Genomic DNA, 12,985 nt, shown 5'->3' with positions numbered 1-12,985 from the left:
CCCCCTCCCACTCCCTCTCCACCCCCGACTCCTCCCACTACCCCTCCACCCCCTACTCCCCTCCTCCTCCACCTCCCAATACCCCTCCACCCCTCCTCCTCCCACTCCCCCTTCCCCCCACTCCCCACCACCCCCCTACTCTTCCTCCACCCCCCCACTCCACCTCTTCCTCCTACTCCACCTCCACCCCCCACTCCTCCACCTCCCACTACCCCTCCACCCCCCTACTCCTCCTCCTCTCCACCCCCTCCTCCTCCCACTCCCCCTCCACCCTCCTCCTCCCACTCCCCCCTCCTCCACCTCCCACTACCCCTCCACCCCCTACTCCTCCTCTCCACCTACCACTCCCCCTCCACCCCCTCCTCCCACTCCCCCTCCACCCTCCCACTCCCCCTCCACTCCTCCTCCCACTACCCCTCCACCCCCACTCTTCCTACTCCCCCTCCACCCCTCCTCCCACTCCCCCTCCAACCCCCTACTCCCCCTCCCCCTCCAACCCCCTACTCCCCCTCCCCCTCCAACCCCCTACTCCCCCTCCCCCACTCCACCACCTACCACTCTCCTCCTACTCCTCCACCTCCCACTCCCTTCCTCCTCACTCTCCCCCTCCTGCACCTCCCACTTCCCTCCACCCCAAACAATCCAGACTCCTCCATCTCCAGCCACCTCCCACTCAGCCCCTACCGCCCTCCCGAATCCTCTCACCTCCCCCGCGAAGCTGCGCTCTTGACCGTCGGCCTGGATCCCCCGGTCCATGAACCCGCTGACTGCCGTTCGCCTCACTCTTCCATGCCGGCGGTCAGACGATCTGTGTGTGCGTTGGGGAGCACTGGCCTGGCTGGCGGACAGCGGCCCTTCGGGGGCTGTGGGCGGCCTACGCTGGGCCCACTCTCGCTGCTCCCTCCCTCCCAGCCAGCCGCCGCCACCAGCCACCGCCGCCGCCGTCCGTCCGTCCACGCCACGAACCGGCCGCGTCTCACAGCGCAGCACCGCCGCTCAGCCTCATCCTCGCCCAGCCCCCTGCCTCTTCCCCGGCCTTCGGCTTGCCTCGCCGGCCCCCCCGCGCCGCTCCACAGCCGGACTCCGACCTCCCCGAGCTGACAAGGAGAGAAACAGAAGCGATGTTAAGGGAACTCCTTTACTCGGCGGAAGCGGCGGATTGTGCGTGAGGGGTTGTGCGGTTCGAGCTCCCAGGAATCTCCGCGGTGCTTGTAAACAAGGAGCAGGCCGGAGGCGACGGTCGGTGTGGGTTCCTCTCTTCGGGAACATTCTTCCAGCTCTCTGACCATCGCCGTGTCGCGTCAACGCTTTCAATGCAAAATACCCTAGATCACTTGGTTTGTCAGCATCAGCGGAGAGGGGAACTGACATAATGTGGCGATTCTGAAAGCATGCAAATGCCGATTTTCATTTTTCCTTAAATATTTGACTGTCCAAAGAAGAGGGGGGGATAAATAATCAGGGAGATGTAAGTGGACAAAGTAAAAGAGATGCAAATAGAAAACAAAGAATGAAAGTCCTGTCAGAGTGGAAAGCAGATCTATTTTAGAAGAGAATGAGTTTTGGTATTTTGTTTCTTATCACCATGCAGAAGTCCATCAAATCAATTCGTTTCTTATTCCATTCCCCCTTCCCTCTTTTTCCCCCTGTAGTCCTGCTACATTGACCTTGCTCTGAACATACTGCATAATTCTCCTTTGCAATTTGCCTACACTGAGCCTTCCAACGTATCTTTTAGAAGCCAGAATACTCCGAGGATACATATGCAGTCAGAGAAATTTGACACAGGACCTGAGAACTTTAAGGTGCAGCGCTAGCTAGTGCATTACTAAGCCACCCACAACAATTTGAAATATTAACACCCTCTCTCCCCATGGATGCATCCTGATATACTGAAAATTTCCAGATTTTTCTGCTGTTATTTGCTTTACTAATTTAGAATTGGAGAATCATTAATTTTGCATATATGTGTGTGTGCACAACTGTTCAGAGCCTGCACGTTCCTGTAAGGGTGAATGACAATGCTGACAGGCTCCGAGAACTCTGGTTGATGAGAGATATTGAGGCTCTAGTTAGGAAAAAGAGGGAAGCACATCAGCAGTTGGGAACTGGTGAATCGCTTGAAGACTACAAGAAGTGAGGTGTAGTTCAGGGGGACTGTAGAGTGGCTAATGTGGTCCGGTTGTTTTAAACACGTAGCAAAAACAAGCCTAGAAACTACAGGTCAGTGAGCCTGATGGATGGGATGAAGGATGTTGTCTATGTTGTGGATGGTGTCCTGCTGAAGTGTCTCGGACTGGAACGTCGACTGTACTCCTTTCCATAGATGCTGCCTGGCCTGCTGAGTTCCTCCAGCATTTTGTGCCTGTTGCTTGAATGTTGTCTATATAGACTTTTGCAAGGCCTTATGACAGGCTAGTCTGGAAGATTAGCTCTCACGGGATATAGGGAGATGGCAAATTGGATTCATAATTGGCTCAGCAGTAGGAAGCAGAGGGTGATTGTCTAGAATTGTTTCTCAGACTGGATGCCGGTGTTTAGCCGTGTGCCATAGGGGTTGGTGCTTACACCTTTGTTGTTTGTAATTTATATAAACAATTTGGAGGTGAATGTACAAGGTGTGGTTAGTAATTTTGTGGCTGATACTAAAATGTGTTTTGTTGTAGATAGGGTAGAAGGTTTTGAAAATTACAGAGGGATATTGATCAATTGGACATAAGGGCTGAGGATTGGCCAATGACTTTCAATCCAGATTACTGTGAGGTATTACATCTTAGTTGGGAAATAAAAACACAAATTGCTGAATAGCTCCACTATTTTATGTGGAGACATAGAGTTAATGTTCCAGGTCAATGACTTCTCATCAGAACAGATCCCATCTTCCAACCTTGTAGGTCACAATTCTTCGAGTGTGCATCCGGGAAAATTTCCAGATAATGGGTTTCTGGCGGGCCGGGGGAGGCAATGCACACAAAATGATGGAGGAACATCAGTCCCGATGAAGGGTCTCGGCTTTAAACTCCGATTATTTATTCCCTTTCAGAGATGCTGCCTGGCCTGAGTTCCTCCATTTTGTGTGTTACTCTGGATTTCCAACATCTACAGAGTCCCTTGTATTAATGAATTTCTGTCTTTGTAATTCTGTTCAGGCAAGAAGTTTCTGTCCCTCATGATCTCTTGAATTTTTTTCCCTGAATTTTCCTCTGATCCTTCTGCCAAGTAACTTAAATATATATCACCCTCCCCCAACATTAGGAAGGATGTGATTAAGTTGGGAGGGGCAGAAAAGATCCATTGGAATGCTATTGGTGCTAGAGGGCTTGAGTTACGAGAATCTGGAAAGGCTGGGACTTTTACCTGGAGCACAGGAGGCGGAGGAGAAACTTTACAAATGTTTATGAAATTATTAAGGGCATTGATGGAGAAAAAGGAGAGTGAGAGAAAGAATGTGTGCATAAAAATAAGTAACAGATGGGGTACGAGGGGGAGGTGGGGCCTTAGCGGAAGTTAGAGAAGTCGATGTTCATGCCATCAGGTTGGAGGCTACCCAGACGGAATATAAGGTGTTGTTCCTCCAATCTGAGTGTGGCTTCATCTTTACAGTAGAGGAGGCCGTGGATAGACATATCAGAATGGGAATGGGATGTGGAATTAAAATGTGTGGCCACTGGGCGATCCTGCTTTCTCTGGCGGACAGAGCGTAGGTGTTCAGCAAAACGATCTCCCAGTCTGCGTCGGGTCTCGCCAATATATAGAAGGCCACATTGGGAGCACCGGACGCAGTATATCACCCCAGTCGACTCACAGGTGAAGTGTCGCCTCACCTGGAAGGACGGTCTGGGGCCCTGAATGGTGGTAAGAGAGGAAGTGTAAGGGCATGTGTAGTACTTGTTCCGCTTACAAGGATAAGGCCAGGAGGGAGATCAGTGGGGAGGGATGAGGGGGGACAAGTGGACAAGGGAGTCGTATAGGGAGCAATCCCTGTGGAAAGCGGGGAGGGGGGAGGGAAAGATGTGCTTAGTGGTGGGATCCCGTTGGAGGTGGCGGAAGTTACGGAGGATATGTTGGACCCGGAGGCTGCTGGGGTGTTAGGTGAGGACCAGAGGAACCCTATTCCTAGTGGGGTGACGGGAGGATGGAGTGAGAGCAGATGTGCGTGAAATGGGGGAGATGCGTTTGAGAGCAGAGTTGATGGTGGAGGAAAGGAAGCCCCTTTCTTTAAAAAAGGAGGACATCTCCCTCGTCCTGGAATGAAAAGCCTCATCCTGAGAGCAGATGTGGCGGAGACGGAGGAATTGCGAGAAGGGGATGGCGTTTTTGCAAGAGACAGGGTGAGAAGAGGAATAGTCCAGATAGCTGTGAGAGTCAGTAGGCATATAGTAGACATCAGTAGATAAGCTGTCTCCAGAGATAGAGACAGAAAGATCTAGAAAGGGGAGGGAGGTGTCGGAAATGGACCAGGTAAACTGGAGGGCAGGGTGAAAGTTGGAGGCAAAGTTAATGCCCCGTCTGGGTAGCCTCCAACCTCATGGCATGAACATTGACTTCTCCAACTTCCGCTAATGCCCCACCTCCCCTCGTACCCTATCCGTTATTTATTTATATACACACATTCTTTTTCTCCCTCTGTCCCTCTGACTATACCCCTTGCCCATCCTCTGGGTTTCCCCCCCTCCCCCTTTTCCTTCTCCCTGGGCCTCCTGTCCCATGATCCTCTCATATCCCTTTTTTCAATCACCTGTTCAGCTCTTGGCTCCATCCCTCCCCCTCCTGTCTTCTCCTATCATTTTGCATCTCCCCCTCCCCCTCCCACTTTCAAATCTCTTACTAACTCTTCCTTCAGTTAGTCCTGACGAAGCGTCTCGGCCTGAAACATCGACTGTACCTCTTCCTAGAGATGCTGCCTGGCCTGCTGCGTTCACCAGCAACTTTGATGTGTGTTGCTTGAATTTCCAGCATCTGCAGAATTCCTCGTGTTCAGATATTGTCTACTATATTTGTAGATACTAATTTGTCTAACAGAGCAATAACTATTGGCAGGGATCTTTAGAGGCTTTAACAGTAGACCTGTTCACACAAAGCCTGTGGAACTATCCATCTGCAGCAATGGCCAGTTTGCCCCAGGATTGCTACAGTATAAATTTGTGTTATGAAATGGTACGAATGATTATTTCTAACTTTCATCTCATGCGTCAGCACTTCAGCACCCATGAAATGGGTTCAGGTCATGAACTATCACAGCACTTTTTCCTATCATTTCTAACTCCCACATGTCCTCCTTCTCACAGGACTGTCTACAAGTTCTGATGATTTTTCAATATTCTAAAGACTTAAAAAAACCATTATCCTATGGTGGTATAGTTCAGGTATGTAGGAACTTAAATCCTCAGCCTGTTCTAGGTCTTGTTGAAAATAAACTTCCATTTATATTCCTTCTTTTATTTTTTTTACTTTGAAAACTCAAAGCAGAAAATACTGGAACCAGTAGCAATTTAGAGTAGAATATGGACAGTTCAGATTAGGATAATTCTATATATCAAATCAGATATGAATAAATATGTCATATGAGTTGACATAACAGGATCAATAACAGGATCCATCAATGGATTTTAAATGAAAAATATACAATTGCACTTTAAATGACCTATGCCAATTAAATACAAATATCTTACATTATAATGGCACAGAATAAGGCCATTTCACCCATGCTACTTCGAGTGGAGCAATCCCATTAGTCTAATTCCCCCTCTCCCTACTTCCCTACAATTATTCCCTCTCACACATGTCGATCTACTTCTCTTTGTTATTTTTGACAGTAATTACCTTGCAGGGTAAATAACTTATCTGCATGTCTTTGGTAAAATGGAAAGAAACCCAGGCAGTCACAAAGAGACAGTGGAACTTTTGGACTGAGCAGGTTTGGAGATGACAGCAATATTAACTGCTGAGTCACCGTGTCACCTGATAATAGTTTGCATAATATTCATTCCTTGCATGTTATTTTTACTTCCACCAAGTTCATTTATTTGTCTGCTTGTGAAAGGTGAGTGACTGCAACAAAAATCAAACACTGGCATACAAGCAATGTGCAATATACTGCACAGTATACACACTCAGTTGCCAGCCAGTGGTGTTTTTGGCATCTGCACCAGATTTCAAGACGAGTGGTCCCGGTTTCGAATCGGCCAGCTCCTTGCACGCTTTCCATCCGTGCTGGGTTGAGCACTGGGCTAGTAACTCGGCCTCATAAAAAAACAGACACATGCTAAAAGAGATGGCAAGGTTGCCACCTGATTGGCCGGAAGGCACAAAGAGCAACCACTGCAAACTCCTGACTAAAGGCTCAAAATTTTTTATGAGCATTGTAGAGGAGGTACAGGAGCCTGAAGACCCACACTCAGTGTTCTAGGAATAACTTCTTCCCCTCTGCCATCAGATTTCTCATTAGTCCATAAACACTACCTTGTTATTTGACTTTTACACTATTGAATTATTTTGTAACTTATAGAAATCAGAATCAGGTTTATTATGGCATGTGACATGAAATTTGTTAACTTAGCAGCAGTTCAATGCAATACATAATCTAGCAGAGAGAGAGAAAAAATAAAATAAAACATAATAATAATAAATAAACAAGTAAATCAATTACATATATTGAATAGATTTTTTTAAATGTGCAAAAACAGAAATACTGTATATTTTTTTAAAAAGTGAGGTAGTGACCAAAGCTTCAAAGTCCATTTAGGAATCGGATGGCAGAGGGGAAGAAGCTGTTCCTGAATTGCTGAGTGTGTACCTTCAGGCTTCTGTACCTCCTACCTAATGGTAACAGTGAGAAAAGGGCATGCCCTGGGTGCTGGAGGTCCTTAATAATGGACTCTGCCTTTTTGAGACATCGCTCCCTAAAGATGTCCTGGGTACTTTGTAGGCTAGTGGTCAAGATGGAGATGACTAGATTTACAGCCTTCTGCAGCTTCTTTTGGTCCTGTGCAGTAGCCCCTCCATACCAGACAGTGATGCAGCCTGTCAGAATGCTCTCCACGGTACAACTATAGAAGTTTTTGAGTGTATTTGTTGTCATGCCTAATCTCTTCAAACTCCTAATGAAGTATAGTCGCTGTCTTGCCTTCTTTATGACTACATCATTGTGTTGGGACCAGGTTAGATCCTCAGAGATCTTGACACCCAGGAACTTGAAACTGCTCACTCTCTTCACTGCTGATCCATCTATGAAGATTGGTATGTATTCCTTCATCTTACCCTTCCTGAAGTCCATAGTCAGCTCCTTCATCTTACTGACGTTGAGTGCCAGGTTGTTGCTGCAACACCACTCCACTAGTTGGCATATCTCACTCCTGTACGCCCTCTTGTCACCACCTGAGATTCTACAAACAATGGTTGTATCATCAGCAAATTTATAGATGGTATTTGAGCTATGGCCTAGCCAAAGAGTCATGTGTGTATAGAGAGTAGAGCAGTGGGCCAAGCACACACCCAGTGCCAGTGTTGATCGTCAGCGAGGAGGATATGTTATCACCAATCCACACAGACTGTGGTCTTCCGGTTAGGAAGTCGAGGATCCAATTGCAGAGGGAGGTACAGAGGCCCAGGTTCTCAATCAGGATTGTGGGAATGATGGTATTAAATGCTGAGTTATGGTCAACGAGGAGCATCCTGACATAGGTGTTTGTGTTGTCCAGGTGGTCTAAAGCCCTGTGGAGAGCCATTGAGATTGCATCTGCCATTGGCCTATTCTGGTGATAGGCAAATTTCAATGGGTCCAGGTCTCGTACTGTACTGCTGCCACCGAACAACATACGTCAGTAGTAATAACGTGAGGAAATCTGCAGATGCTGGAATTTCAAGCAACACTCATAAAAGTTGCTGGTGAACGCAGCAGGCCAGGCAGCATCTATAGGAAGAGGTACAGTCGACGTTTTGGGCTGAGACCCTTCGTCAGGACTAACTGAAAGAAGAGTTCGTAAGAGATTTGAAAATAGGAGGGCGAGGGGGAGATCCGAAATGATAGGAGAAGACAGGAGGGGGAAGGATAGAGCCAAGAGCTGGACAGTTGATTGGCAAAAGGCATATGAGAGGATCATGGAACAAGAGGCCTAGGGAGAAAGAAAAGGGGAGGGAAACTAGAGGATGGGCAGGGGGAATACTGTGACCACTGGAAGGTGGCCACGCATTTTAATTCCATGTCCCATTCCCATTCTGATATGTCTATCCACGGCCTCTTCTACTGTAAAGATGAAGCCACACTCAGGTTGGAGGAACAATTCCCTATATTCCGTCTGTGTAGCCTCCAACCTGATGGCATGAACATTGACTTCTCTAACTTCCACTAATGCCCCACCTCCCCCTCGTACCCCATCCGTTATTTATTTATATACACACATTTTTTCTTTCTCTCTCCTTTTTCTCCCTATGTCCCTCTCACTATACCCCTTGCACATCCTCTGGTTTTTTCCGCCCCTCCCCCTTTTCTTTCTCCCTAGGCCTCCTGTCCTATGATTCTCTCATATCCCTTTTGCCAATCAACTATCCAGCTCTTGGCTCCATCCCTTCCCCTCCTGTCTTCTCCTATCATTTCGGATCTCCCCCTCCCCCTCTCACTTTCAAATCTCCTACTAGCTCTTCTTTCAGTTAGCCCTGACAAAGGGTCTCGACCCAAAACGTCGACTGTACCTCTTCCTATAGATGCTGCCTGGCCTGCTGCATTCACCAGCAACTTTGATGTGTGTTGTCAGTAATGATAAACCTGATTCTGATTCTCATTCTGAGGACAGTAATCTGTGAACAAGCCATATCCTTCTCCATAACTATTAAAAATAATAGAATTATGGTCACTGGACCCCAAGTGCTCACCAACACACTCTTCTGCCACTTGCCCTTCCTCATTTCCCAGGAAGAGGTCCAGAGTTTCACTATCTCTATTAGTTCCATTTGTTGATAAAGGAAGCTTTCTTGGACATGTTTCACAAATTCCACTGTAAAAGCCTTTTTACACTTTGCTTGGCTCAGTCAACATTAGAGAAACTAAAATCTCCTACTAATACTACCCTTATACTGTATGCTTATAACTAGCTGGCATCTCCCTACATATCTGCTACTCCAATCCTTGCTGACTATTGGGAGTCTGTAATACAATCCCATCAGAGTAACATCCCCTTCTTGTTTCTATATTCTACCCATATGGAGGGACTGGATGATCTCCCAAGAACGTTCTATCTAATGAAAGGAGAAGAGAATGAAGGGGATTTCAGTGATGAGAGACTGAATGACAAAAGTTGTGGTGGTGCTAGCTGAGAGAATGTGATAAAGGCTTTTATTCGCGCATGTGCTTTCTGGAGGATGGATAAGTTAAAGGAGATGAAAAAAATGGAGGGGAAAATAATAATGCCAAATTAAAGAGCTCGAAATACCTATCAGGTCAATCAGCAAATGTCGAAAGAGGAAAAAACTGTATTAACATAAAAGTGATGACATTTCATCAGAGCTCACAGTTCTGACTCAAACCAGAAAAACCAGTTTTGGAAACTTTGAATACAAAATACAAAACTTTGAAAAAAAAGAAATTAAGAAGAAAATGGAAGGTCCAAGTATTTTAAAATCTGAAGTTCATAGTGCAATAAATAAGACGAAGAAAGGAAAGGCAGCAGGTCCTGATGAATTAGTAATAGAACAAATTATCGCCCTTGAAGATTATGGAATTGAAAAATTTACTGATTTAATCAATGACATTTATGAGACTGGAATAATACCAGAAAAGATGAAAAAAATCAGTATTTTTCACTCTTCCTGAGAAACCTGGAGCAATAGAATGTGAATTACATAGGACCATAAGTTTAATGAGTCATATCACTAAGATACTACTAAGAATTTTGACGACGAGCTATAAGTAAGATACAAGCTGAAATACATAGAACATAGAATAGTACAGCACAGTACAGGCCCTTCGGCCCACAATGTTGTGCCGACCTTCAAACCCTGCCTCCCATATAAACCCCCACCTTAAATTCCTCCATATACCTGTCTAGTAGTCTCTTAAACTTCACTAGTGTATCTGCCTCCACCACTGACTTAGGCAGTGCATATCACACACCAACCACTCTCTGAGTAAAAACCCTTCCTCTAATATCCCCCTTGAACTTCCCACCCCTTACCTTAAAGCCATGTCCTCTTGTATTGAGCAGTGGTGCCCTGGGGAAGAGGCACCGGCTATCCACTCTATCTATTCCTCTTAATATCTTGTACACCTCTATCATGTCTCCTCTCATCCTCCTTCTCTCCAAAGAGTAAAGCCCTAGTTCCCTTAATCTCTGAACATAATGCATACTCTCTAAACCAGGCAGCATTCTGGTAAATTTCCTCTGTACCCTTTCCAATGCTTCCACATCCTTCCTATAGCGAGGTGACCAGAACTGGACACAGTACTCCAAGTGTGGCCTAACCAGAGTTTTATAGAGCTGCAAAATTGCAAGTACGGAGGAAGAACTACAAAACTTAATTGATATAGTTGTTGAAGAAAGTGCAAAAATGGGTCTATCTATCAATCGCAAAAAGACAATGTATGGTGATATCCAAAAAGAAGGGGAATCCTATCTGCAGGCTGAGAATAAACGGGGAAGACATAAAACAAGTACAGATCTTTTGCTACTAGGAAGCTGGGTGACATCAGATGGCAGGTGTGACATGGACATCAAAAGAAGAATAGGGATGGCAAAAGACACCTTTACGAGACTGAAGAGTATACTGACCAACACTAAACTAGGCATGACAACCTGCCTCAGAGTACTGATATGTTACGTTTATTCAGTTATGTTATATGGCTCAGAATGTTGGACAATATCTAGTAACATGGGGAAACGAATTGAAGCAGCAGAGATGTGGTTTTTGAGAAGGATGCAAAGAATATCATGGACGAAATGAATATCTAATGAGGATGTCATGAACAGAGCAAACACAAAAAGAGAAATAATGTATGAGATCATAAAAAGGCAACGTGACTTAATTGAACATGTGATTAGGAAAGAGGAATTAGAAGGCACGGTAATTATGGGAAAGATTGAAGGGAAGAAAGCAAGAGGAAGGCAAAGACAAATGATGATGGAGACAGCAGCCAGAGAACTGGAAATGAATACCAATGAATTGATCCGCTTGACCCGAAACAGGAGTGTGTGGGCCACGGCAGTCAAAACTCAAACTGGGCATGGCACCTGATGATGATGATGATGAAGAGACGGGTTCTGAAATTTTCAGAGTGCTGTATCTTTTCTAGTGCCTGGTTAGGTACTGTTCCTCAAGTTTATAGAGTCATGGAGAAGTACAACACAGAAACAGGCCATTCGGCCCATCTAATCCATGCCAAAACCATATGAACTGTCTACTCCCATCGACCCACACCAGGACCCTAGCCCTCCATACCCCTACCATCCATGTACCTATCCAAACCTCTCTTAAACATTGAAATTGAGCTCGCATGTACCACCTGCATTGGCAGCTCATTCTACACTCTCACGACCCTCTGAATAAAGAGGTTCCCCTCATGTTCTCCTTAAACTTCCAAACCTTTCACCCTTAACCCATGACCTCCAGTTGTAGTCCCACCCAACCTTAGTGGAAAAAGCCTACTTGCATTTACCCTATCTATAGCCTTTATGTTACCCTTCATTCGCAAGAGACAGAAAACACAAAGTGGGAGTGGGATGGAGAATTAGAGATGGGCAACTTGAAGCTCAGTATCATCCTTGAAGACTGAAAGGGAGTGTTCTGCAAGGCAGTCACCCAATCTGCCTTTGGCTTTTTCTTTTGAGCACTGCCATCTCCCATTAATTTGAAGAAGAATTTGTATTTGCACTAGATTTAACTCAACACGGAATCAAGAGCAGATCACCTCCGAAAGTTGGGAGCTATGTGGAAGGACATGAGGAGTAGAACAGAACAGCATAGGGTTAAAGGGAAATTGTCACTGCCTATTAATACAGAATCATAAATATTTCAGCATTGTATCTACTCCTTTATATCTATTATATTGCAATCTGCCTGCTTTTACTGAATCCTTTTAAATCCAATCTTGTATCATCAGAGGGAGAAAATTATTAGTGATAAGTTACAGAGAGGGTGGGAAAAATTGGTATTGGATTGGACAAAGGGAATATCTCCAGGAAAAGCCAGGTTTGCGATGATAATGGTAATGGTAGATGAATTCACTATGCAGATGAGAAAGGGAGAAAGAGAGGGGGAGGGAGAAAAAATGTGCATGTCTTACTAAAAGTAAGAATAAGGTAGGCACAGTATTCCTGGCTCCATGTTTGCCTTTCAATTAGTTTCATGTTTTGGAGTTACAAAACGTAACAGTGGCAACGAGAATGTTTTTAAACAAACTCGAGATGACAACTTACCAGTTGAAGTGCAGCATGTTCTTTCTTGAAAGTAATGCACGAACATTTAGAACCAAAACCAGTGTTGATTGCAGAACGCTTTAGGTTTCGTAAGCAGAAACAAAAGAAAGGGGAGTCCACTTCAGTGTACATGGCAGAATTGAAGACACTGTCCAAGCATTGTTAGCTCAGTGATGGGCTTAGTGATGCACTGAGAGATCGTTTAGTTTGTGGAATCTTACAAGAAAGCATTCAAAAATAGCTCTGAACTGAAGCACAACTCACATTTAAAAGAGCAGCTGAACTTGCAAACATGGAGTTGGGAACTGAGTTTCAGTCGAGAGTGAAAGTGAGCATGTACAAATTTGTAACATCTAAACAGAAACCAGCCTGACCAAACAAATTGTGTTACCTTTGTGGCAGGGGCTGTACCAATGCAGATTAAAGGTGAAACTTGCAGAAAATGCAACAAAGTAGGACACATACAAAGATCATGTCAGGCAGGAAAAAAAATGGACTGCAAAAGGAAGAGAAGATTTTTAAAAAATCAAGACACATTTTCAAAAAGAGCACTAATCTGCATGCTGTTGATGAAAAAT

The 12,985-nt window shown here is 45.3% G+C and overlaps 1 protein-coding gene across 1 annotated transcript in view; it reads right to left on the bottom strand.

Annotated features, from left to right (window-relative positions):
• ccni (cyclin I) overlaps positions 1 to 935 on the bottom strand; it is a 47,523-nt gene extending 46,588 nt beyond the window's left edge. Inside the window, exon 1 of the mRNA XM_063043470.1 lies at positions 706 to 935. The gene's annotated coding sequence lies outside the window, so the exon portion shown is untranslated. The remainder of the gene's footprint in view (positions 1 to 705) is intronic.
• Between the last annotated feature and the right edge of the window lie 12,050 nt (positions 936 to 12,985).

This window comes from Mobula hypostoma, chromosome 3, assembly GCF_963921235.1.
Source record: "Mobula hypostoma chromosome 3, sMobHyp1.1, whole genome shotgun sequence".
Classification (NCBI taxonomy): Eukaryota; Metazoa; Chordata; class Chondrichthyes; order Myliobatiformes; family Myliobatidae; genus Mobula; species Mobula hypostoma.
The sequence above is the reverse complement of the archived record's forward strand: the minus strand, read 5'-3'. Positions and strand labels throughout refer to the sequence as shown.